Below are 25,517 nucleotides of genomic sequence, written 5' to 3' on the forward strand. Positions count from 1 at the left end.
TCTGTCCGTCTGTCTGTCTGTCTGTCTGTCTGTCCGTCACACGCATTTTTCTCGGAGACGGTTATAGTGATTGTCTCCCACATACAGTGAGTTACATCCTTTTACAATGAATTTAAGGGGGGGTCCCCATATATGCAAAAGGGGGGTGTAAATTTTTTTTTCATCAAATATAGTCATGTGGGGTATCAAATTAAAGGTCTCGATTAGTACTTTTCGAAGCCGGTCTTAGTTTTGACATTTCTTAGAAATGTGGGGAGTGCGGGGGGTTGAAAGTGATCATTTCTTTAAGGGGGCCATTCTCAGAAACTACCAAACCGAAAAATCTGAAAAAAATCAGGAGGCTGCCACTATATGGTGCCTTGGCTCCGAAATACCTTTTATACCGATATCTGTTCAAATAAAGTTAATAATAGTATATTACTTTAATTTTTTGTAATTGGCTAGAAACCCCCCCTTAAATTCATCCTAGCGGCACGAAATTCTGCAGTGATGTAGGCTATAACGTAGAGCATGATCGTACCAAGTTTGATGGAAATCGCACTATTACTAACAAATTTATAATACGTTGAAATTGTTGCTTCTTTGAAAATTGAAGACTATGAATGTCAATATCACCCGAAAGTGGATAATCTCACATAATATATGGATATATTACGTGCTACGTACTAAGAAATACACAAAACCTTTCGTACCTGAAGCGTCCAGCTTCCGGTTTCCCGACTTGTTTAATGTGTCAACGATCTACTACCACTTTCGTCGTCTGATCAGTTAGCCCACAGATATTAGACCACACGTCGTGGAAGGGTTTTCAATTTGCTATTGCCCGGGCCAGAGTACATCCATGAAATGACGCAGGTATAGGTTGGTAAGTGCATGCAACTTGCAGTTAACAATGGCGACGATTTTCCGCAAAGTAATTTAATAAAACAGCACATGGAGATTACTAATACGGTATAGCCTCAAATTGATGCAGGGACTGAGATAATTACACTTTAATTTTGGACAAAATAGCGAAAGCAATTTTAGCGATGTTACTATGACAAGCAACATCCATCGTCTGCAGAAACAATCAGTCTGATAACGGAACGGTCAGATAACGGAAGTTATTCTTGAAATATGAGAGTGACCAGTCAGACTGAGATCAATGGCTTTGTTGACTCTAACTCCGAATCTAGTGTTTGAGGAAAGATGACATAGTCCATTGACCACTTCTATGTGTTCCAACCAAGCAATAAGAAGAAGTCACCGACGACAAGGATCAGTTACAAGATTTGTTTGGAATCTTAGTAAAACTCCTTTCTTTCACTTATTTGGAAAAATCTCAGATCCTCAGAGACAGCAAGAAAGAGCCCCGCAGGGATATAGACAAGGCGCGGCTCCACTTTGATAGCAAAGATGATTCCGCTTCTGTTTAAGACAGCATTTTGCATCCTTATATTCTGGCACATAGTGATTTGCAAAAGGTGGAAATTTACAGGATATTTTAGAATTCGAAATCTTGTTGAAGTGCTCTCCTCACTGACCGGTTCAGGCGCTCCACATCGTTAATGTGAAGTTTACCATTAACAAACTTTACAAAACCCTCGAAGGGCTGACGAACACCTGCAATTTCTTTCGTGATGTGGTATATCGTAGCGAAATCATTCTTATTTATGACAGCTCCTACTTCGTTGACTGACGCAGCGTTGGAATCTCTTCCGCTATGGGCACGCCACGTTGCACCTCTCGTAGTTCATTACGTTAAATAAGCTCAAGTGCATCGCACAAACCCCGGTTGGAGTAATCAATAGAGTTCTCAACTCCTTAGGCTCATCGATTCACCTCCACATTTTAGAAGTTAACAAGATCATTTGAATCCTACGCCATATATAAAGGAACTTCATCAACAACGGCGCAACAACCAGTATCCGGTGTAGACCTGCCTTAGTAAGGAACTTTAGGCATCCTGGTTTTGCGCCAAGGTCCACCAATTCGATACCACTAAAAGATGCCTGGTGCCCTGACTTACGCCATCGCTCCATCTGAGGCAGGGTCTGCCTCGATTTCTTTTTCTACCATAGATATTGCCCTTATAGACTTTTCAGGGTGGATTATCTTCATCCATACAGATTAAGTGACCCGCCCACCGTAACCTATTGAGCCGGATTTTATACACAACCGGACGGTCATAGTATCGCTCATAGATTTCATCATTATGTAGGCTACGGAATCGTCCATCCTCATATAGGGTGCCAACAATTCTGCAAAAGATTCTTCTCCAGAGCGCGTAATGTTTCTTGCTAGGAACTCATGTCTCCGAGGAATACATGAGGGGTGGAAAAATTATTGTCTTGTACAGTAAGAGCTTTGACTCTGTGGTGAGAAGTTTCGAGCGGAACAGTTTTTGTAAGCTGAAACAGGCTCTGTTGGCTGACAACAACCGTGCGCGGATTTCATCATCGCAGCTGTTGTCGGTTGCGATTTTTGACCCTAGATAGGAGAAATTATCAACGGACTGAAAGTTGTATTCTCCTATATTTATTCTTCCCGTTTGACCAGTGCGACTTGATGTTGTTTGGTTGGTTTTTCCCATGATGTCGATATCGTCAGCATAGGCCAGTAGTTGGGTGGACTTAAAGAGGATCATACCCCTCGCATTTACTTCAGCATCACGGATCACTTTCTCGAAGGCCAGGGGTAAAGAGGACGCATGATAGGGTATCCCCGCTGAAGTGGAGATAGATTAGCGCTTGCTACCGACAGGCTTTCCAGGATCTAAAAGCAGAGTGCCTCAAGAGGAAAGGGAGTCTCTCAAAAGCGACACTATCTCACTTCAATTGGCGAAGATGTCAAGCTTTTATTGCCTTAGGCTTATTTTTTAAGAGTATTTTGTTTTTGCTGCATGTTTTAGGTAACCTTATTGTTGAACATTGATAATCTCTTTCTGAGAAGATAATTGCCGTGGGAGATTCCAAGAAGCGTTAATAGATAGGTGCACAAAAGGGACGCTATTAACACCAGAGCAAATCTGTTTTGACTTGCGAATTTTAAGAGAGGACATTTTGATTTCGAAGCTGAGTCTCGAACCAATAGTCCTATAGAATTTGACATAAATCTTCTGGAAACCCTGGTAAAAGGAAAAGACCGTCAAGTAAGAGAATTGGTAATGATTAATATGTTGTGTCAATGAGAAAATTGCAAAAATTTGGAGTTTTGGTCCGCCAAAGCTCGGAATGAAGGCGCATTTGCATGTACAGACCAGACAATAATTAGCATTTTCAAGAACTGGGAACGGATTAAGAAAAGCGCTTCAATCAGGACCGGTTAATGGAGCTATTAGAGAAAAAATCGCGAAACCAAATAAATAATTTTGGGGTTCACTTGGGAAAGTTCCCAGCGCCCGGCGTACTCCCCGGACCCTGCACTCGGCGTACTCTCCATCGTTTATAATTTATTAGCTTAGCATTACTGCAAAAAAGCAAAAGAAGCTCGAGTAATTTTGAAGGCAGAAACCGATTTTTCGTAATCATTAATCTTCCCCCTACTGCAGTTCAGGGACTTCGGAGAACAAAATTTACTAAGCACAATTTTGTACAGTCTTATCTCCATTCCTATCCAAACAAATTACTATTTTGGGAAAAAGCCATTGAAATTTATCCTCGCAAAATCTAAAACTTCTGCGGAATCTAGAAAACCATTTAATATCCCATAGAGCTTCATTAACCATACCAGCAACCGTTTAACTTGTCCAAATATTTATTTCTGAATTATGCCCCATTATCCAATGAGTTTACTTATTCATGAGCCAACACACATCAGTCGATTTTCTGACTTTCTAGCAACAATTTCGCAACCGAAAATCATCCCTCTCAAAAGCGAAATTCTTGCAACAATTTGCAATCCACAATTATACACAATAATTCCGCACATAAAGCCGAATAATAACTCCAATTTCCTTTTCAGGAAAATATTTGCCAATAGTGAAAGCACCAAACGGGCGTAATTGCGAAGAGAAAGGCGGCAAACACAGACGGACCGGCATTTGCAATCCGTGGAGTACAGTGAAATTATATGGAAATAAATCAATGGCCATTCCGCTGCCGTGATGGTGAAAACTTCGATTAAAACCACTGCAAAACTTCATTAATTTTCATTTTCGTCCAACTGGTTCCGTTAATAGAGTTTTCTCTGATATTGGTTCCGAATTGATAGAGAGCGTGCCGGCGCGGAGAGCGGCATGGCCACTGTAGTGATGGCGATTTCGCCATCAGGGTTGAACCGTACGTCCCGTATGTTCCTCCCACTTGGCATTAACTTCCCGGCAACCCGTCGTAGCATGACTGTTTTTGTGTACGTACACCCTTCCTGCCATTCCTGGGAAAGTTTTGTAAACTTTCGCAAGATTTAATTTCGAGTATTCTGCGTTGAAGAGCGACGAAGAGATCCTTCTGAGGGAAGTAAGGAAAACATCTCTACTCCAAAGGTATTACAGTCGAGTCCATTTTCATGTGCATCGCTCTTGAAAAACCCGCACAACTTTTAGGAGCATTACACCATCTCTGTCTCATACTTTGACAAGGTGAGGTAGTCCCGGACCCAGTCCTGGTACCGTACGGTCAACACGGAACCTAGGCAACCCAATACGGAGAAAGTCAAGGAGATTTTCCTGAAAACCGGAGAACGGGTGTACAAAATCATTCAGATATAGAATAGTTAAGTAGTCAGTATGGGGCATAACAAGTTGCCCGTGGCCTTTCTTCTTGAGAAAAATGTCAAGGATAGCAACTACTAGTCCGGTCCTCTGAGAAGAAAACCAGAAATAATAGGGACGAGAGGGAGGCATAAATTAGACCAGATTTACGCATTTTATATTTCACTATGAAATTTGCTTCTTATATTTCCTTTTGGCAGGAAAAAAAACAAATATTTTCTATATTTTCCTTTTGGATCCTTTCGAGTGTGCAAGGTTATGGCGGTTGAGGGCAAGTATGAAAAAGTGAAAATAAATTGGATTAAAGGAATGGAGGTTTCGGAAAATTTTGAGAGAAGAGAGAACAGAGAAGAATGAAAAACATGGGAATGGCTTCAAGGCAGACTATTTTTAAAATGATTCCGGCTAAGGTGCTGAAATGCGAATATGATTTTCCGGAGTGCTGGTTTCCAACGTATTGTTTCCATGTCAAAAGTTGCTATTATTCGAGAACTTCGGGGGAGGCGTGGGAGAACAATTTTTTTGAACAATACAAATATTTTTCTTTTATTTACGGTGTGACAGCAAATCTGAAGTTTTTAATTTAATTGCTGGAGAATATTATAGAACATATCAGCAAGTGTGGTTCGATCATTAATTTAATTGGGCCAAATAAAAATCAACTGGCGAAATTCCGGTTATTGATTCATTTCAGAAGAGAAAATTTTGCTTTAGCTTGAATGTCTTTCAAGAAATGCTCCAATTTGAAATCTAACTTTCATCTGAATTTTATTAAATGGGCTCAGAACAAAATCTGCATGCCCTTGGTAACAGCTGATAGTGGTCTCTAATTTCACACGGGATGCGATTCGTCCCTTATTTTGTCACTTAACTTTCTTGCTCACGGTCTCCTTTCTGTAGTTTTCATCACTTTTACCATCTCATTTCCCAATTCCTGTGCCTCATCTAAATATAATTAATGTATTTTGGATTTATATTTCAAATAATTAATTTAATTTCACTTTCGAATTTCTAGCAAAACCCATAACTCCCACAACTCTTCTTCATATGGTTTTTAAGTGTGTATAATCACAAAAGTAAATTTGCATCGGAATGCTATGTAGAAATCCATGCTAACGTGCAACTACAGCCACTTTGCCTTAACAGTCTGACGACAGTCAGCAATGCTTATGTGAATACCATAGTGTTGTGAAATTCTTTAATAAATCTTGCACTTGTCCAATACACAAGCCGGTTGTGATTCACACTATTCAAGTGTACCGGGGAGTTAGCCGCTCCCTGAATATTAAAATTAAAGTCGATGAGCGAAATATTCCAACGAATGCGTACCAGGAGGAGGTTTGTGTATATTATAGTCTAAATAACTGTGAGCTTAAAGGGGTCTCCAGTCAACTTTTGAAAAATATGATAATAAGAAATATAGTAACATATAGGTATTATTAACTTTATTTGCAAAGATACTGTAACATATGGTATTTCGAGGCCTAGATAGTATGTACCAACGCCACCATATCTTTTTATCAGAATTTTTGGTTCCTTGAATTGATTGACCCTTTTTGATCGCCCCAATTTTTTCCTCTCTCTTCTCCCTTTGCAACCAATGTCGAAACCAACATCTGTTTCAAAAAGTACTTATCCAGGCCTAACACTCCATGTACCTATATTCGATGAAAGAAAATTTACATCCCGCTTCCACATTTATGCCCCCCCCCCCTTTCCTGAAGCTCAACGTTGACCGCCGTTGTTCAAGGATGCAAGCGAGCTCACAGTTCCCACCTTTGCACAAAATTTCATATCAATTGGGGTAACAATTTCTGATGAAACAGGCGTGACAAACAGGTAAATAGACAGGCACACAGTAAACCGCTGCTACCTTCGTTTCTGTTGGCTTGTGAAACATTGCGTTCGAACGGGATTCCTTACCTTACTGTAGTTGATACGATCTGAAATCTGACCCTGGTGCTGGGTAACACTTAACTGGGTACCGCTGCTTCGTTTCCGTCATAACCGTATGAATTCATTCATGGGCGACATTATATGACATAGCCAGCAATAGCAAGTCAAGTATCTGTCCCAAACGTGGGCAAGTTTTTCTCGAAATACCGATATATTTCGAATAAAAAATCACTACCGGCTACGGAGACGGTGTTGCGTTTTAATCTGTCGTAAGTAAAGTGTCACATGGAACTCGACAGGGTTGCATCCTGTCGCCGATATTATTTCTTCTTGCTTTCGATGATGGACTCTCACATCTTTCCTGAAAAACCTCGACTCCGCTGATAACATCTGCTTGACCATGTCATGAACCATAGCCAAATGGCTTTGGATTTGGACAGAGAGGCAAGTAGAGTTGAATTGAAGATAAACAAGAAGAAGGGTTGATCAATTTGAATATCTAGCGTGGTTTCTGCTAACGGCGACGCCGAACTGGATGTCTAAGGGTATTTGAAGTAACCGCGAACGGTGAGGCGTAGGTGTGGTAAGCGCGCTACGCCCATCAGGTGCTAAAGGGCAACCATATTCTGAATGGACAGTTGAGGAAAGTGCCTCAACATTGTGCTCTTAATCACGCATCACCACCAAATGTGAAGAGGTAATGTCCTATATACATAAACAAGTTCGTCGAATTTGATGACTAGATTGAGCTTCCGTAATGGACAACGAGGCGTCGAGACAGCGTCGTGGGGTAATTAAATAGAAACATGACTCCCTCTGAAGCAACTGCTTTGCCGCAATCTGTGACGACCACTTCAGCAGGTTCATATTGGTTATGGATGAAAAAGACTGGGGAAAGAAACCTCCATATCTTTCAATTCTGCCACGAGATTGCAACGGCGGGGCAGGTACAACATCTACCGCCCCTTGTTGCACCGCAATGCGCGCACGAGACTGTCCAGCGGGTTACCGAACAGTACCGCTTTTTAACTCCCAATGCACAATCCCAGCCTTTGTCAGGTAGGTCAAACTGGTAACTAAGATGGGGGTAGAGGCAGCTGCATCGAGAAAGTCACACCGCTTTTATGTTATTGATTTGAGTGATCGAAGAGGTGGCATTGCCAGCAGACGTGTAAACAATAAAGAACATTGGGTTCACCGGAAGTGTGCCATCCTCAGCGCGAAGCTGAAGCTTTCTGCAACGATATGGCGAATGTTAATCGAGACGTGTCCAGAATATAATGTACGCGAGAAGCCAGCGGAACTTTTTCATATCATTCAATGAATTCCAGGCCAGGCAGTACAGTTTTCGATAATGGACGCAAAATAATATTGGGGTGGACTTTGAGGTTGGCCCGACCACCATACTGAACCGACTATCACTAAAGTAATCCGCGTTGCCACTATGATGAGAGCGAATTCCCAAATTTTATTGAAGAAGAATTTAAACGAGCAAAAACAGCTCGAAAAATTGAGGACACTCTCGTCTCGAACAGGTCCAAAATTTCCGGTGCAAAAGTTCACCAGTATACACGGTTGGTTAATACATAGCGTAAGCTAAATCATTTGCCGGCCATAGGAATTCCTAACCACATACCGAGAGGCTAAAAGGATTCATTGAGTTCTCTTTCGTTTTGCACTCAACTCCTTTCATGGATACTGAATGATGCTAAAGAGCATTTTTTGCAATTAAATATGACCTACGTGCTGAATACGAAATGTCACACTTCGCATTCGTAGATATTATCAATTGGTATGCTGGTACTGATGACTATCTAAGAAGTATGTTCGGAATAGTAAACATGATATTTGGACGGAATTTGGTTTAGGAAAATGTCGAATCCAATCAATCCGCAAAAGTCATCACAAGCAGCATGCCGGGCATAGCATCGGTGACTCCCACATCTAAGCTATGACCGAGACAGACTTCTGCAAATACCTAGGAGTCCTCCAATGAACCCATACTCCATTTGGTAATTTGAAAGATGATCTGCTGTCTGAATTGCGGCGGCATGTGGAGGTGGTGCTGAAATTGCATTTTTCGGGGATGATTAAAATAATCGCACTGACTATATTCTCTATCCCCTGACTGGCATATATATTCGGAATATTTCCGTAGACGAAAACCGATCTGGCAAACGTCAAGCGGCAGATGCGTACTTTTATCTCCAAATTCCGAATGAGTCCGTTGATAGTTTTTGCTAGCATTTTTTATTTTATGTCCATATAGCTCAGTGGTTAGAGCGCTAGTCTGCCGAACGTTAGTTTGTAGTTCAAATCTCAGTGATAGCAGTGAGATTTGTATCTTGACTTCGGATACCAGTCGACTCAGTGAATTCCTGTGCCAATATACCATAGGGTAATAATCACGGGCAAGTACAGTGGTGACCACATTGCCTCCTACTTTAATGCACTTCGATCCATCCAAGTGGATTGCTGCGCCAAATATTTTTATTATTTATTTTTTTTTTTATTCCAATTTATCACAATCTCGGCAGATGCCGGATTTTCCCTAATACTAGCACTAAGTGTGAAGCATTTAGATTCGGACGATCCTGCCTAGCAACCCGTCTTGTCACCTAAAAGGACGTCATGCTTGTTGTGTGGTATGTGGCGATCACTTAGAACATGCCGGTCCAAATGTGTGCTGTAAGCAGAATAATCAAGTACTTCCTGTGACTCATATCGGTAAACCGAACTTATTCCCATGATCAGCCTATGCCTGTATGGAAGGTTTTGTTTTTGTTTACATTTATGTCTCTTGGGGTATTGCACCGGTGCCATTATAGTGTAGTCAAGAACGAAATGGTCCAACGTCGCTAACGCCGAACCATATATTCTGTACCGATTGTTCCCCATCCGCTCTTCCATTACAACCACGTCGTCTGAATGGCGCATACATACATTTATTATTATTATTACCTTTTATTTTATTCGCATATACCGATATTGCGGGAAACACTCGTTCCCTTCATTAGTGATTCAAGTGTAACATCTCCATTTATTGAACAAATGCCAGCGTGCTAAGGACGCGTGGTTTCCACCTGGGTTTATAAAAATCCCTCAATGACCAGACCAGACGGAGAATGACTAGTGCAACATACGTGAGTCAACGTTGGAAACTTATGAACCTTCTATACAAGCATGGGATGATCATGGAAAAAACACCTGGTTCACCGATATGAACCTCTGCGGTTTAAGCTGATCATATACCACACAGCGGGGCTGACGTACTATAAGTTAACAATACGGGTTGCCCCGCGTCTACTAATGATACTACTATCCCCCATTTCAGTAACATTGAACGGGAATACGTGGACGAAGGAGAACTATGGAAAACTCACTCAGAAAACTAAAGAAATTGGGCTTCTCGAAAGGGTGGTTGTAGTTCCCATAATATTGTCAGCCACAGGTCTTGTACCTAAATCCCTCATGACTTCCCTGGATGCCCTGGAACTCCCAAGCAACCTGGTCCAAATCATGCAGAAGTTCACCATTCTGCCGACGTGTTCGATCTTTTGAAAAGTTCTTGACGTACCCTCCCATTACGCTACCACCAGTCACCACCACCAGAGCCCCTTTGTTTTTAAGTTGGTAAGATCATCCGAGCCTACCGCTTGGCATCTGCCGATATTATGATAACTTGGAAATAATTAAAATCAAAGTGAAATGTGAAAACCAACAAGTAATCAGCAATGAGTGAAAAGTTGCTTTTACTTCTTTAGCCATTCCTTTGTTTGGTGATTGGGTCGCCTGAAATGAGTTTGCAAGTTATTAGGGACATACGCTTAGCTCAGCTAGAATCAAAAAGTTTTGAAGCCACTGTTTGGTGTATCAAGCTGCTACTGTTTTGGATGGCTTTGAAATACGTTGCAGAACTCTTAGATATTTCCAGAAACCTACATTCCTCCTACATTCCTCTGCATCATTTGGTTCTAGGACAACCCACATATTGGCCATTCTGTGATAACGTTTGCTAGCTTTATGTTACAATGGAGTTGCCTGCGTTTTTTAAAGTGTGACCTATCTACAGCCACATCTGTCTTCCGAATAATATGTCTACATCCGTCTGACCAATAGCAATATACGGTACCGCACAACTCAAGGTGCTGGAAAGTTTGACCAACCAACGAAACCGTTGGTGACCAACCAACGAAAACCATAAATGGACATAAATCGGATGACGTCAACCACGTCAGAAAAAACATCCAATTAAGCCGCAAAGACAAAAAGCGAGTTGAAAACCTACCAGGACATTACTTCAGCTGTCAATAAAGGATGAATGGGTCAAAAACATTTAAATTTTGATTCCAAAGAAGGGTGAAACTAAAGTTCGAAAATGTATCCCAGAAAATTGTACACCGGAAGGAAAATTTTCAAAATCAGACAATCCATACTTTCCTCCTTAAATTTTTGCAACCCAATATCAAATGTGGAAAGTATTACTTCGGCAGACTGTGTAGGAAGGCAAAGTATGTGCCTGTAATTTTGTTAATTTTCTGAAATCCATAATTGGAGCAAATAACGTCGAATAAATAAATATTATTGAGTGGGCTAATTGTGATGCCGATGATCCAGGCCTTGAATATTTTGCTGATAAATAAATCTCTCAATATTTGGGGCAATAACTCTATAATCAGATGAAGGTTAAATTTCAAGTGCAGAAAATTTTCTTATGAAAACTGAAATTGGAAAATTTTAACTTATTTTTAGATCTTCCCACGTATTTGAAAAGCAACATTAGTCTTGGTTTATTTCGACTATTTTACAAATTACCCATGAAATCGTTATATCCACGCGTTCCTTGGGAGTCAATTCCGTGAAGTCTGAACTGTATTTCACGAGAAATGAAGCTGATATCATACCATATAAAAGCTATGTTTGAACTTCTTTAAACCTACAAGATTTTCCAGGCACGAAAAGACGGGCGACTATGGTGGGTAGCTGCCCCCAACTGCTTCCTGCATATTAGAGTGATGTGGTTAGTATAAGCGGTCCTTAAGCGGAAACTGGCATTTTTACACTCGAAGCCCTCAAACTCATAGGTTGTTATGCCGAGACGCGCTGAGGTCGGACCGATTGGCTATGGCATCAAGGTAACCTTCTGTAATAGACTTTATTAAAAATCCAATTATGCTCTGCTTTGAGTGGCGCCTCCTTCTAAATGGATGCTAGTTACCAAGAATTGGATTCGTATTCATTATTGTGAAAATAAGGATGCACTAACGGATGTTCTTCGTTTCTTATTTCCTGACATCTTCTGGGCGATAGAGTTAAGCCTCTCGGATAAAAATTCATCGAAATTCCTTATTCTACCTGTCTGACAAGTAGGTCCCTGAAGATAGCGACTAAGAAATAATCTTTTGTTTGATGATTGAGGGATCCAAAGTCCGCATCCACTTGATGTCGGACCTGACCAAATGGGTAATGGTGAAGCCGGCTTCGCTTTTTATTTTTGAAACTTGGGTTGTTCAACCCGACCGAGGAGTCCGCGGATCAAGAAAAAAGGAACTAAGTTGCTCCCCATTTGTTCCGGTCCGACACCAAGTGGATGCGGACTTAAGATCCCTCAATCCTCAAATAAAATATTTTCAGATCAAGCCAAGCTTTGACCCAAAATATTGACGGATTTAGGTTCAATATAATTCGTAGTCATGTCATCATCTGCGAATTATATAAAGTGAGTATTTTACAACCACGAATCGCTTCGCTCCTAGCGCAGGTGAGGCAGTGTCTGACGAGTTGCCTCTGCCCTGGTATAAAACCGTAAAGCCTTTTGGCTTTTTATTTAAGAAATAATATTTTCTCCGTTTATTTTATATAATGGTCTCGCTGCTGAGTTACACAGCGTAATTTAAACCAAGGAAATTACTTGAATTATTTAAATTTTGCAATGTACAAACATATATGTATGCCATGTGAAGAGGAAAGGATTTAACGCTTTTTGTTTAGATCAAGTTAGGTTAAGTTGAGTAAATATAACTCCGATCACTCAGGTCTTACTTACTAAGGTGGTAGAATTCTCCCCCCCCCCTTTTCATTTGATACTCCACATGACTGTATTTACATCCCCTTTTGCAGTTATGGGGACTCCCCTCCTCCCCTTAAATTCGATGTAGAATTATAAAACTCACTGTATGCGTGAGCGTTCACTCTCACCTTTCCGCCAAATTTCATCTGAATCACTAAAACCGTCCACGAGACAAGTCCATTGAGAAATATACTTAAATATTCTCTCTTAATAAAAATGGTTAACTAAATACCATTACAAACATCCACCAACCCCAAACTATAAGTATATTCTTTCGGATTTTACGCTAACTTTGTGATAAAAGGAACGAAGCACTCTACGAAGGAAATCCTTCGCTTCCAATGAAATCGCAATTGGGATTTTTTGTCGTTTAGGAATATCTATACATTTACCACAAGAAAATCACTATGGACAGAGTGAGGAGCATTGGTGATGTATAGTGCTTCAACTGCCAGAACTTTGGGCATGTTACCCAGGACTATCCAATCGTACACAACTATTTTAAGTCAACGTAAACCATCCTCGTGGGTAATTTGAAAGTCCTACGCCAGAAGGAGACTGTTGCAACTGCATTCAAACCGGACATGGTACTAGCTAACCAGAAAGGTGCATCTTAAGCTGGATGGATCCACGATTTTAACACGCCAATGAACCATGACATGGTCTTTCCGTCTTCAGTAATAAGACTGGCAAGTCAGTCCATCATCGCTACCATAGCTGTCTGCCTAAGCCGGCCAAAGCTTTCAGGTGAAATCATGCAAGACGCTACCAGCAGTGTTGCCTATTTAGTACCAAGGGTACTAAATGTAGTACCTGTCAAAGTTCATTAGTACCTCTGTACTTTTCTCATTTTTTAGTAGTTATTAAATAGGTACTTTTCAACGGAAACTGGGACGAAACTAATATTTGATAGTATCACCTTTTGCTAGATGACCGAAAAGTTGAATTGGTAATGTTACGCTGTCTTTCGTCACTTGCTGAAATAGACCAAGATTTTTGTTTGCGGGCAGGTTCACTTTTAGACCAAATGCAGATTATTATGGGTAAACAAGTCGGAATGCCGGAAGCTCGCGCTTCAGGTATAAAGTTTTTGTGTTCATCTTATGTAAGAAACTTGAATGCACATTTTTCTGTCCGTATATAGCTAGAAATCCAACATAATCCTTCATATTTTTCCTAACTACGAGACATACGTACATATTACAGCCATAGATATCACGCTCACCCTAAACAAACAAACTGCCTATTACCGAATACTGTACACATATATGCACGTATATAAATTGATCGTACCCATATTTCCGATTTACTTCTTATATTTATCTGAATTAGGTACTACCCGCAAAGTTCATTAGCACGCATATATTATATACCTATATACACACATGTCTGGTTGACAAATAACTATAAAACTAAAACAAAATAATTCTCTGCGACCCAATTCATAAGAACTCATTTCGTTGTGGTATTGACGAATTCATATGTGATCATGACGTCATGCAGGTTATAGAGTGCACGAAATTCACAAAAAATTGTGAAGTTTCAACCCCTATAACTTTGTTAATAATAGTTGGATTTTCTTCAAACTTGACCAAACTGTGCATTATGTTCTTCGTTACGAGCATGGTAAATATTGTACTTCTGGGATGAATATAAGGGGGGTGCCGGGTAAATTTCTAAAATGTGGAAATATACTATTATTAACTTTATTTGTGCAGATATCTAAACCGGATATATTTTGAGGCCTAGATTTCGTAGAGATGCATCACTGTAATTTTTTTTCAGATTTTTCGGTTGGATAGGTTCTGAGAACGAGACCTGTTACACTTTTTGGGGGTCATATTTTGAACCCTCACTCCCCTATGTTTCATCTAGTATCAAATATTGAGCCAGATTCGAAAAGTACTAATTGAGACCTTTCATTTGATACCCTACATGGCTACATTCTGTGATTACAAAATTTGCACCCTCCATTCACATGTACGGGGAGCCCCCCTTAAACTTAACACAAGATGGCGCTACTTACTGCATGTAAAGGGAACACCAGATTACATACTCTCACCAATTTTCGTGATAATCGGTCTAGCCGTTTCCGAATAAATCGGGTGTGACAGACAGACAGACAGACAGACAGACGGACAGACAGACACCGTCTCGATTCTACTAAGGTTTTGTTTCACACAAAACCTTAAAAAGAGTCATAGAAAACCAACCAAGAGTCAGAAGATAACCATCTCTGAAAATAACCGAGAACAGATCATGCCTTTGATATTCGGCATTCGTCTTGCAAAAGCAAAAACAACTTGTTTGAGTTTTGTACCTAACCCAATACAGAACTGGTGACACCGTGAAACATACTGGCGGAAATCAGTTATATTGGGCCTTCTAAGCGACCAGAGCGAGTTAATTGGTATCTATTGACTAAAACATGAAAAAAAAGTGTGCCACAGTTGGTTTTTTAGCAAGGAAACCTTTTCTCTGCATGGGAATGTTTATTGTATAATGTTCAATACCGACTCGATATGTCGTCCCAATCCTTAGACCATAATCTGGTTGAATATCGGTACCATTCGCACCAAATCTAGGCACATTTATTGAAAAAAGGATTTCCGGGAGAGTACTTGCATATTTAGTTAATTTTTGGCGTATTTTTCGATACTATAATTTTTCCGTGCCCGAAAACAGTATTTACCAGATATGTCCGACTACTTTCCGTTTTCAAACCTACAATAACGAGTTTCGACCTCAACAAGATCATTTTCCGATACTAACTAGGATACCAGACAAAAAAATTGACGGAGCTATTATTTCGGCCACCAATGCCGTTAAGCTGCTGCACGTAGAGCAGTACCAAGCTTATCAGAGTTGATGATTTTCAATAAAATTTATATCGTCCGGCACAAGAATGGAAAATTTACCCACGAACTAGCAGATATGAACCCCGGTAACGGGGCTGGCTATAACCTTGATTGTTGAATGAATACTCAAAGATTTCATTTCCGTAAATACCTATAGATTTAACACCTTTCCCTAATGAATTCCTCTGCTAAACCTACGAAGTAAGGAATTTTTCCAAGTTTATCAAAAGTTGCACCTCTCACCAAAAATTTATGTCTAACAGAATTCCTAAGGACATCTGCAAAAATGTTCCCCCAAAACATTGGCAACAATTCTCTACTTCTGCGGAATAGTTAAAATGACTGTCAGTAGGAAAGATTTTGTTTCTTGGAAACAAAAAACTTTTGGCCCATTTATCAAATCATCTATCAAACTTGCAAAAATTTCACGAGAGAACATGGCTTTCGGTTTGGTCGACCACTGCGACCTCAAAAGTATTATTCCCACATGTTCAGAGCTATCTCCGTGACATCATTAACACCCAGTTTAATTTCAATATTGAAACAGCGATAACATCTGCGTTAGACTTAGAAAGGGCTTATTTATAAATTATTAGAAAACGGGTTTCCTACGGTAGCCACCTTTTTGTTAGCATGGAAATGGAAGTTCCGATCTATACTACTAACCAGGGGAGTACCCCAAGGATCTGTCATCATTACTAATTTTTTTAATACTTTCAACACTGGCATTCCAACTTCTGACAACGGCATTGACCTGTTTCAATTTGCCAATGAAAGGCTTATTTCCTTTTAGAATCTCAATCCCACCAAAGTATTTAAAGCAATCAAGAAATATTAGATGCGTTACTATAAATACTACCATAGCTGGTGTATCAAAATTAACGAGGCAAAAACAGAAGTACCTTCTTTTTGGAAAAAATCTAGATGTTCTGCTTCTCTATTCACCTACAAGAAAGCTAACAGTTTGAAGGAACAATACATTAAACTAATCACAATCAGTGAAATAATTCGGAGTTAAACCTAATAAATGCCTAAAATTCAGTTCAAAGGGCTCGTTATTAGTAAGGAGCTCGCTTTGCATTGTGTAGCATATATAATCCCCTTCAAAGTAGGTCTTACTGCCAAAACTAAACTGATTTTCTACAAACCTCGATCACGCACTCAACGAAAGCCGTAAAAAGATCCATGAGATTCGAACGCGAGAACACTTTGAGAATACTTTTTAAATTTTACTGGAAGGTTCTCCAAAAGAACTGAAAACCATCCAAACCACCAATATTAAATAGTTATACCAGCAAAGTAAAAGATCCCCATTTGGCCCCCACCAATAAGCATTGACCTAAAATCCTCTAACTTGTTTCTGTTCAAGCTAAGGGCACATATAGGCGCGCTGCTTATTATGTAAAGTAAACGTACAAGTAGCATTAAGGAGAAAAGGTGATACTAGAAAGGCAATTTTGATCCTTCTGGTGCTTAAGGAATTGAACACAAAAAGTGAATGCGAAGAGATGCATAGTAAGACCATAGGAGAGCAGAGTATCCGGAAACAAACAATGATAACCGTCAGCAGTTGCTCGACTTTACTATCAGAAAAAATTTGGTTATAAGTTCAACATGCCTCCCACATTGAGGCATTCACAAACGGATGCGGTCTTTCATGGATGGATTCACCTCCCATTAATTGGATCAAGGCACAATTGAAAAAGGGCTGCCACCAGTATATAAATCGTCAAAACTTTTCACGGGGTAAACTTTGACTCAGACCACTATCTGATAAGAAGGGTGGAGAGGGAGACGGGTAAAGTATAAGGAGAGCAAACGCTAAGCTCAGTAATAACAACAGGAAAATAAATCCATAGTGCCAGAATATGGGTCAAAACTTCCAACGTCAAAATGTTTCAATGTTGGACAAAGAGCTACTAGTAGAACATTTGTGAAAGTATATGAAAAACAACAAACAGAAAATAGAGGCAATATCGGAGTAGACAGTATTACATGCAATAGCCGATGAAATGACTAGTTTGACCAAGAATGTACCGATGCTATAAATAGAAAAAATGATGCATACAAACAATACATGGAACCCACAATTCGAGCGAAGAAAAAAAGGTGCTTCAAAGAGTTCCATTGTAACGGGTACATACCCCCGCCCAAAAAATCTACCCAGTAATAATAATCGTTGATGTAAGAGCACTTCATTCAAGAGTGTAACAGTACACTACAGGACTATGGTGACCTGTAGTAAGCAATGTGGTCAGCAATTCTCTCACCTATGATCATTATCCTGATTTGACTAAGATACTCATTCACAGCTGAGTTAACTGATATAGGGCATTCAATCACAATACAAATTTCTTTTGCCACCAGAGAGAGTTGAACAGCTTAGCGCGTTAACCACTAAGCCATCTAGAATAGGTTTACTTGGGGACAAGTGGTCTTTTCTACACTACACAATCAGAAGGGCAACAAAGCTCCAGGTATTGATGAAATGCAGCTCGAGCTATGGATGACAGGCGGACCAAACTTGACAACTCTTCAACAAATGTTAGCTATTAAACAGGTTTTGCAAGTATGTATGATTCAGAATTTTCCAAATCAATTCAGTATTTTCCGAACTTCAGATTTCCAAACTAACTTCAGACTTTTCCAAGTCAATTTCAGAATTTTCGAGTTTAAATTCAGACGTTTCCATTTCTAATTTTGAATTTCTGCAATATTTTACTAAAAAGTTTTATACTAACTTTTTGCCATTCAAATTGAAAAAAAAAATATTTATTTGAATAGTATCCCGCTTGGGAAAAAATATAATGCCTTCAATCTGCTATCTTTTTCATAACCTCTTGATTTAAAATCCAGTAATTATAATATGATTGTAATTAACTCCCCCGTTTCCTGTAGAACCTAGAGGATAACCTAGAGGACTTTCCAAGTATTAAGAAGATTAAATTGCGGTGTTGCTACTACTTCCATATGCTTACCAGTCCTAAAGGGTACCATTTGATCATTATGTTCCCAAGTAGGTTCAATAAAGTAAATAATGATAGAAAATTGATGGACGGCTCAGTTTTTCTTAAAAATAATTCCATCTCCTCCTTATCCAGGGGCGAAAAGTTAGTATAAAAGTTAGGAAAATATGGAAGAAATTTTAAATTTGAAATGAAACGTTCTGAAATTGACTTGGAAAAGTCTGAAGTTTGTTTGGAAATTTCTGAAATTAATTTGGAAAATTCTGAATTTGATTTGCAAAATATATACATATATGGACTCATGAAAGAATACGTTATCGCTGAGGGTATTGGAGGTAAAACCGCTGTGGCACTTATAGAGGCGTTTCATTGACGAAAACCATTAAAACTGACTGTGGTCGTATATGAAAAAATCATTGGTTAATACCAAGGTGGCTTCACAACTGAGCGGTCTACAACTGGTCAACCGTTCTCGAAATACTGGAAAATTATGTTAATATGAATATGGACTGCATTTTTGTATACTTGCACCAAATAATGTTTGGCTTTGCAATTTCGCGGAAATGACTATTGACAATATCGAATCTCAGATCAATATGCAAAGAAACTTCTCACAGAACTACAGCAAACATTCCGGTTTGAAGCAAGTAGACGGTCTCCCTCCCAATCTCCCCAATATGCTCGTAGCTGTCGAGGGCATCTTAAAATATAAGATCTATGATTGTTTGTCTCCTCAGCGTTTGCAAAAACTCAGGGATCTGGAAGCATATACAGAATCAAGTGGTCTTAAACTTTTGGTAAGTTGTCATGCATATGCTCAACGTACATATTCGCTGGGGGAGTGGCAAAGCATTCATAGAGGTGACAAGCTATTTGATTTCAACAGTCCAGTTGGTTTCTTGTCTATGAAAATGGAAACTTGTTAAACTTTCGGAACTGTGAGCGTGAATATAAGAGGATCGTAAAAAGTTGGAAGTGAGACTCTTTTAGGCCATATACGAAAGGCGAAAGAGAGGCTTCAAGGTTGTCGAGAGTGCTTACAAAGGATGAATCGGCAAAGTTGGACTCGCTTAGCAAGTCGAGTGAAACTTTCAAAAGCTCCAGAGTTCAGTCAGTATAGGTTCCCATTATTCGGGAGAAGAGATGACAGAAGTAGAAGGGAGGAAGTTGGGGGGTTATGCAAGCTTTTTCTAGCATGCTTTGTTTTGGGCTACGTACCAACCTCTTGCCAGAAGTTCAAGCTGGTTTTCATGCTAAAGCCTCGAAAAGGCAACTATCCAAACACAAAGAAGATAGATCAGCTTATGAGTAATATTATTCTCCTATAAACCTCAGGCGAGCCTAGCTGTGCATCACATTCATGAGAAGGCGTTAAGGTCGCATCCACTAAATGAAAGCCAACGTGATTACCAGCTAGAAATACTGTGAGTCTCCTCCTCATTCCTTGCTTACAAAAATAGAGGACGCAATTCGAGTACGCGATGGGGTGCTCATGAACATTAAAGGGACCTTGATTGTGTGCTTTTCCAGAAACATATTTGATCTTGCCAAAGAGCATGGTGGTGATGATTTTTTAATTAACTGGATCCGCTGTGTGCTAATGCAGTGGTTACCGTGTGCTCAAGTGGGCGTTGACTGGTAGTACCAGACAGCAGAAGGAACAAAAGGGCGCCTCGAAGGAAAGGTGCCATCATCACTTCTGTGGATTATGTTGATCGCTTTATCACTATGCGAACTGCAGAATTTGACAATACACCAGAAAGCTCATGTGAATGATATGACTGTGCTAGTCTTTGGTCAGGATCTCGGAACAGTGTGAAGAAATATAAAACGCGCCATTGATTTGATTAATAGTTGGTGCCTTAGGTATGATGACTCCAGCTCCCAGAGTCTAAGTGGTGTACACGCGGATCTATGTCTTTGGCATGGGACCTAAGCCTCATGTAGATATGCTGCTATCATTAGGGTAGTATCTACTTATACATCTGTAGTGTAGTGTGTAGTTTTTACTGTAAACTTTAGAAAGATCTGCTGCACTAGAATATCTATTTGGAGCGCTGCATAGACTCATTCATTCAGATCTAATGAGGTAACAACGGACATGTGGAGTACAGAGCATTAGAAGGGCTACTGGAAGAACTGAATATAGTTTTTGCAATGCCCTCTGATTCTCGAATGCCAATACATATGTTTGGAAAGTCGGTTATCTCCAAACATTAAAGAAATTGGGACGAACCAGTACAAAGGAAGGGAGGGTATACTGAGGTCTTCTTCACCGATGTTTTAAAAAGAGAAGAGCGTTCTAGAGCAGGAGGTTATCTTTCGAATAGAAACCAGAAGTAGGCTTTTCCCGTGGAACAATAAGTAACAGTCTTCCAGGCTGAAGTATATGCAATCCTAAGCACGGCAACGTGGGTGATTGACGATCGTTTGAAGAGCAGGCCCATTGAAATCTGTGCCGGAAATCAAGCTGCATTGAGAGCGTTGAGCAGTCCTTTCATTACCTCAGAAATTGTTCAGGAATGTAGAAATCGATTCAACTCTATTTCTAGATTCAATACGATGGTACTACTCTGAGCAATTGGTTTTAGTAAAAGAGGGTTAAATTTCTTCCCTCCCGAAAGAGAAACTAGCAATTGAAGTGTCAGTAGAGTTGGGCAATTTTGTTCGCAAAAACTGGAATAAGCTTCCCATAATGGCGGATGGAAGAGCCAAAATACTGCTAGACATACCAAACTCTTCCTGTCAGAACCAAATAAATACACTGAAAAGTTTATCATGTCAAAAAGCAGAAAGATTCGCAGAAGTATTGTGAGCATTCTGACTGGCCAAAATTAACTAGCTGGACATATGTTTACAATGAATGAATGAATGAATGAATTTATGACTCAAAGAAGAAAATCAGTACCAATAGGAGAATAGAACTTCAAAAATGCTGAGAGTTTCAAATAACGAAAAGCACAGCTGAAAACGGAAGGCACGAAAAACGACTAAGTTCAGAGGTAAATGAAAATCATCAACATAGAAAGCATAAACTTGCCCATATATAGGCCTACTGACAAACCTGGATAATTGTTTGGCTTGAAACTTGAACCATTTCAAAAGGATTTGAAAGTGCTGTTAATATCTTTGAAGAACTCCTAGAGACACCCTAAAGAATGAAGCTCGTGGCATGCGCTCAGAAAGGAAACTTCGAAAAAGATAGGAGAACACGATGGAAGACTAAACCTGGTCTCCCTCGGAATTTGACACTAAAGGATGCGGTAAGTGGTTCGAAATTTTCGCGACTAAATTAAATCAAATCAGAAGAAGCACTTAACATTAAGACTGCCTACTTAAAATCTTTGGAGTCGAAAATTGCTCACTATGTTAGATACCATCAATAACTAACTTTATAGTGGCTCAGCAGTTTTTCTGTAGTTCAATAATTAGGTTAGGAGCTTTGGGATCGGATGGTAGCCGTACATCGGCCCAAAAAAATTGGAGATAAAGTGATAACTAGGAATGGAACCAAATCCAAGCGTACCTCTAAACTCGACTATACATTAAAATAGATGTCTTTACCCGCGACAAACTTTTTGTCTCTTTATAAGGTGTTGCACGACCATGGCTTTCAGAAGAACACATTTGGTGTCAGACCAAGGGAGAATCTCCTCATATTGGGAAAAATTAGCGTCTACTAATTTTTGCAAGAAACTGAAAACGGCGCCGCGAACCGCGCACACAAATTCTCTACCAAAGCTTCAGCGGCCTTATGGGATATGATATCACATACTGAAAATACGGTATACTACATACGCAGATAGAAGGTAAAGATCAGATCGGTTATTGGCATACCTTTGGGAAGCTGAGCGCCTAATAGACATGAGTCAAACACTGCCATATGAGTGACATATAGGGTGCCATAGGTTGTCAAGTGGCCATCCCTTGGGTGCGAAGGGTCCTGAATTTCTGCCTATTTAGATAATCAACGGAAGCAGGAAAGTCGCATCTGGGCCTTGGGACACCTTTATGAACAGGAAAGGTTAAAAAGTAAAAATATCAGAAACTAATCACCTTGATATGGGTCAATATATCAAAACAAAAAATATAGGACCCAAATCAAACTGTCAATTACTGGCTTAATTCGTGCGTAACATTGAACAATTGCATAGCAACTGTGCTTGCTACTTCAGGAGGATTCGACTAGGAGAGGAATACAAGACCTTGCTTGCGAAAAGATGTGGAGCCTTCCAAAATAATAAAACTTGCCAGGTGCTAGGATGAATTGAGATATGATCAAAAATATGGTTAAACTACTTCGTGGATTTGTAATTTGGACACCCCCCCCATGTTTAAGTAATTAAGCAAATATAACATTTCCTACTTTTGAAGTCCCGTTTTGGATCTGTTGTTGATGCTCCGATTTACCGAATTTCATTAGTTTTGTTGAACAACCAGAGTATTCAGTAGGGGTTTATGAAGAGGATAATAACAGGAAGTTTTCAATCCAAGCTCCGTTGGATACTTTAGAGTAAGTACCAAGCGAAACCATAACGAGCATGCCGTGGATAACATTAACAAATCGACGAAACAACCGTCGCTTATACCTTGGTGGTGTCATGTTGTTAAAAGTTAATTTCCGCTTCGTTGTTACTTCAGTCCCGAAACCATAATATCTACAAATCTGGTCTAAATCATCGCTTGGCAATGGTCTTCCTGTGCCGTCTCGCCAAGGCAGACACGGATAGCAATCCGCAAATGAACACCAATCTATCTGACGGTTCCCATCTTTCGGTAAACATTAAAGCACCCATCAATGGAAATTGTTTCCGAATGCAATCCAATTCCACAGTTTCCCGCAAGACCTGTTCCATCCTCGAGTGCGGATAATTCGAAATATCCACTCATTACCCAGTCCTCCTGGTGCGATTTGCTCATCGACCGCGCTCAATTCAATTTAAACCAAAATAGCTTCAACCAGCGCAAAAACCAACTACCGCGCTCTCTGCTGTTGCAATTCGTGATTGCAATTAGTAGTCAAATATCAGGGAGCTCCAGGAATTTCCTAATAAAGCATTTTATCAGACCGACCAAGTTGGCCAGTACTTTCAAATAATTTCGAAAAAGAAACTTTTCTAATTATTTCGTCATTACAAACGATTTTAATGTGAAAGGTATGCCGCCGCTCAACGTTGAACGTTGAATAAACGCTTTGAATATCGAGTACCGGATGGTATGGTCGCCTTGGGGTGTGGGGGTGCGGGGCTGTAGCAAAGAAGCAGAAGTTTTCGTTCATCGCAATTCCACTCGGAAGAAAATTTCCAGAGAAATTAGGAAAATTATTGGATCATTTTTAACAAATGTGACGTCTAATTAAAAAATAATAACAATTTAAAATTCCAAGGAGAAGTAATAGGGGAAGGTGAGAGGAGCACGAGGCAGTCTAGTCGTTGGGAAGGGCTAAATCCAGAGGAGACCGAGTTGGCGAAATTAAAAAGCAACTGCGGCAGCAGCAGCAGCCGCACAAGCACCAGCAACTTGGAAAGTTAAATGGTTTTTATGATTTGAAGCATGTGTTGTTGGTACCCAGGACATACTTTCGAGGAGTGGCTCCAACTTCGGGATAATTATAGGCAGAAATTCAAATTAGACTCCTCTAGAGTCCTCATACAATCCGTATTAAGAGTGTAAGTATATGCATGTCGCAGGCAAACAAACAGAAAATATGTTCCTATTTCATTCATTCATTCCACCCTGACTTGAGGCGTTCAGTACCTTGAACATATGCGGATACATCGGCATAAATGTAGAACGCGTGGTGTCACACACAACTTTTCACAGATGCGGGTAGGTCCTTACGGAGGATACTCATCTATTTAGCTCACAATATACTCGCGGAACTGTCGTCGATGCGCTTTGCCAAGGACCACCATATTCTCGCGTGAATTCGCGTCCTTACCCACGAGCCAGCTAGCCAGGATCGCAGTCAGAGTTAGCAGGTGCGACAATTTCAATTCCAAGTTGATTTGCATAGTGCTCACTCTTCACACTACACACGAGTGCGAATGCGAGTACCAGTGTCGCATTCACGTCCTGATTATGTATGTACGTAACCTAAATCCGTATTGAGGAGCGCGCCGCACTTGTCATTTTCCTCCCGAATAGAGTAAACACTATAAATATGGATTTGCTTGGAACACAATAATTTGTTTGAGCACATAAGAACAAACGCAGCAAATCGCTGGGTATTATCGACACACACAGCAATAAATATAATTATTACTCCACTCTCATTCCAGGCGTTGTTCAGCCGCCTTAGCCTATCACAATCACGCATAAATGCGCTATACACTGCAGTGCCGTTCCGGAACGGAATCCTAATCAAATGCCCGAGTTACAGCTGGGATTACGACGCTCAAAAAGCACTTTTCGCGAATCCGACCCGTACACACACGCTGCGGATTAAGGAGCACATTCAAAACAGACATATTCCTTCTTCCTCAAAGATGTACCCGAGAGTTTTAGGCTTTCGTTTCACTGGAATTTCCGTATCCTTGGGAAGATTACGCTTATATTCACGCGACTTGTCCCGCATAAGCGTTCGTCATCCGCATATCCCGGTACAGAGCGTGAACACCGGATTAGAAAACGCACGTAGTGAACACAAACAACACGTTCAACCTCAAACGCGTAACTGATTTCACGAATGGGTTCTCTTTTAGGAAGCAGTTGCACTGACGATTCATTCATCTTAGGCTGTAGAAGAGCTTGTTGACCAATTCACACATGTTTCGTTCGAGAAAGAACCAAGCACGCATGCCCTGCGCATAGGTCCCGAAGGCTCCGAAAAGCGAAATCTATACGGAGGAAAACTGTTCCCAGCTTGCTTCTCTTAAAATCTCCCCAACATCCACCAGCAGAAGTTTCCGATGGAGAAGAAAGCTTTCTTCTCGGAAGGGACAGGACATGCGCAACACTTTTGTTTGTTTTGCCCACCACTCTCCTACCGAACATGATTGAAGGCCGAAGCTGTGAAGGATGCTCACGGAAGGAAT

General features: G+C 40.2%; 1 protein-coding gene across 1 annotated transcript in view; it reads right to left on the reverse strand.

The window, feature by feature from the left end:
- Positions 1–25,129, reverse strand: part of LOC119656877 — a 528,228-nt gene extending 503,099 nt beyond the window's left edge. Inside the window, exon 1 of the mRNA XM_038063542.1 lies at positions 24,238–25,129. The gene's annotated coding sequence lies outside the window, so the exon portion shown is untranslated. The remainder of the gene's footprint in view (positions 1–24,237) is intronic.
- Between the last annotated feature and the right edge of the window lie 388 nt (positions 25,130–25,517).

This window comes from Hermetia illucens, chromosome 5 (genome assembly GCF_905115235.1).
Source record: "Hermetia illucens chromosome 5, iHerIll2.2.curated.20191125, whole genome shotgun sequence".
Lineage (NCBI taxonomy): Eukaryota > Metazoa > Arthropoda > Insecta > Diptera > Stratiomyidae > Hermetia > Hermetia illucens.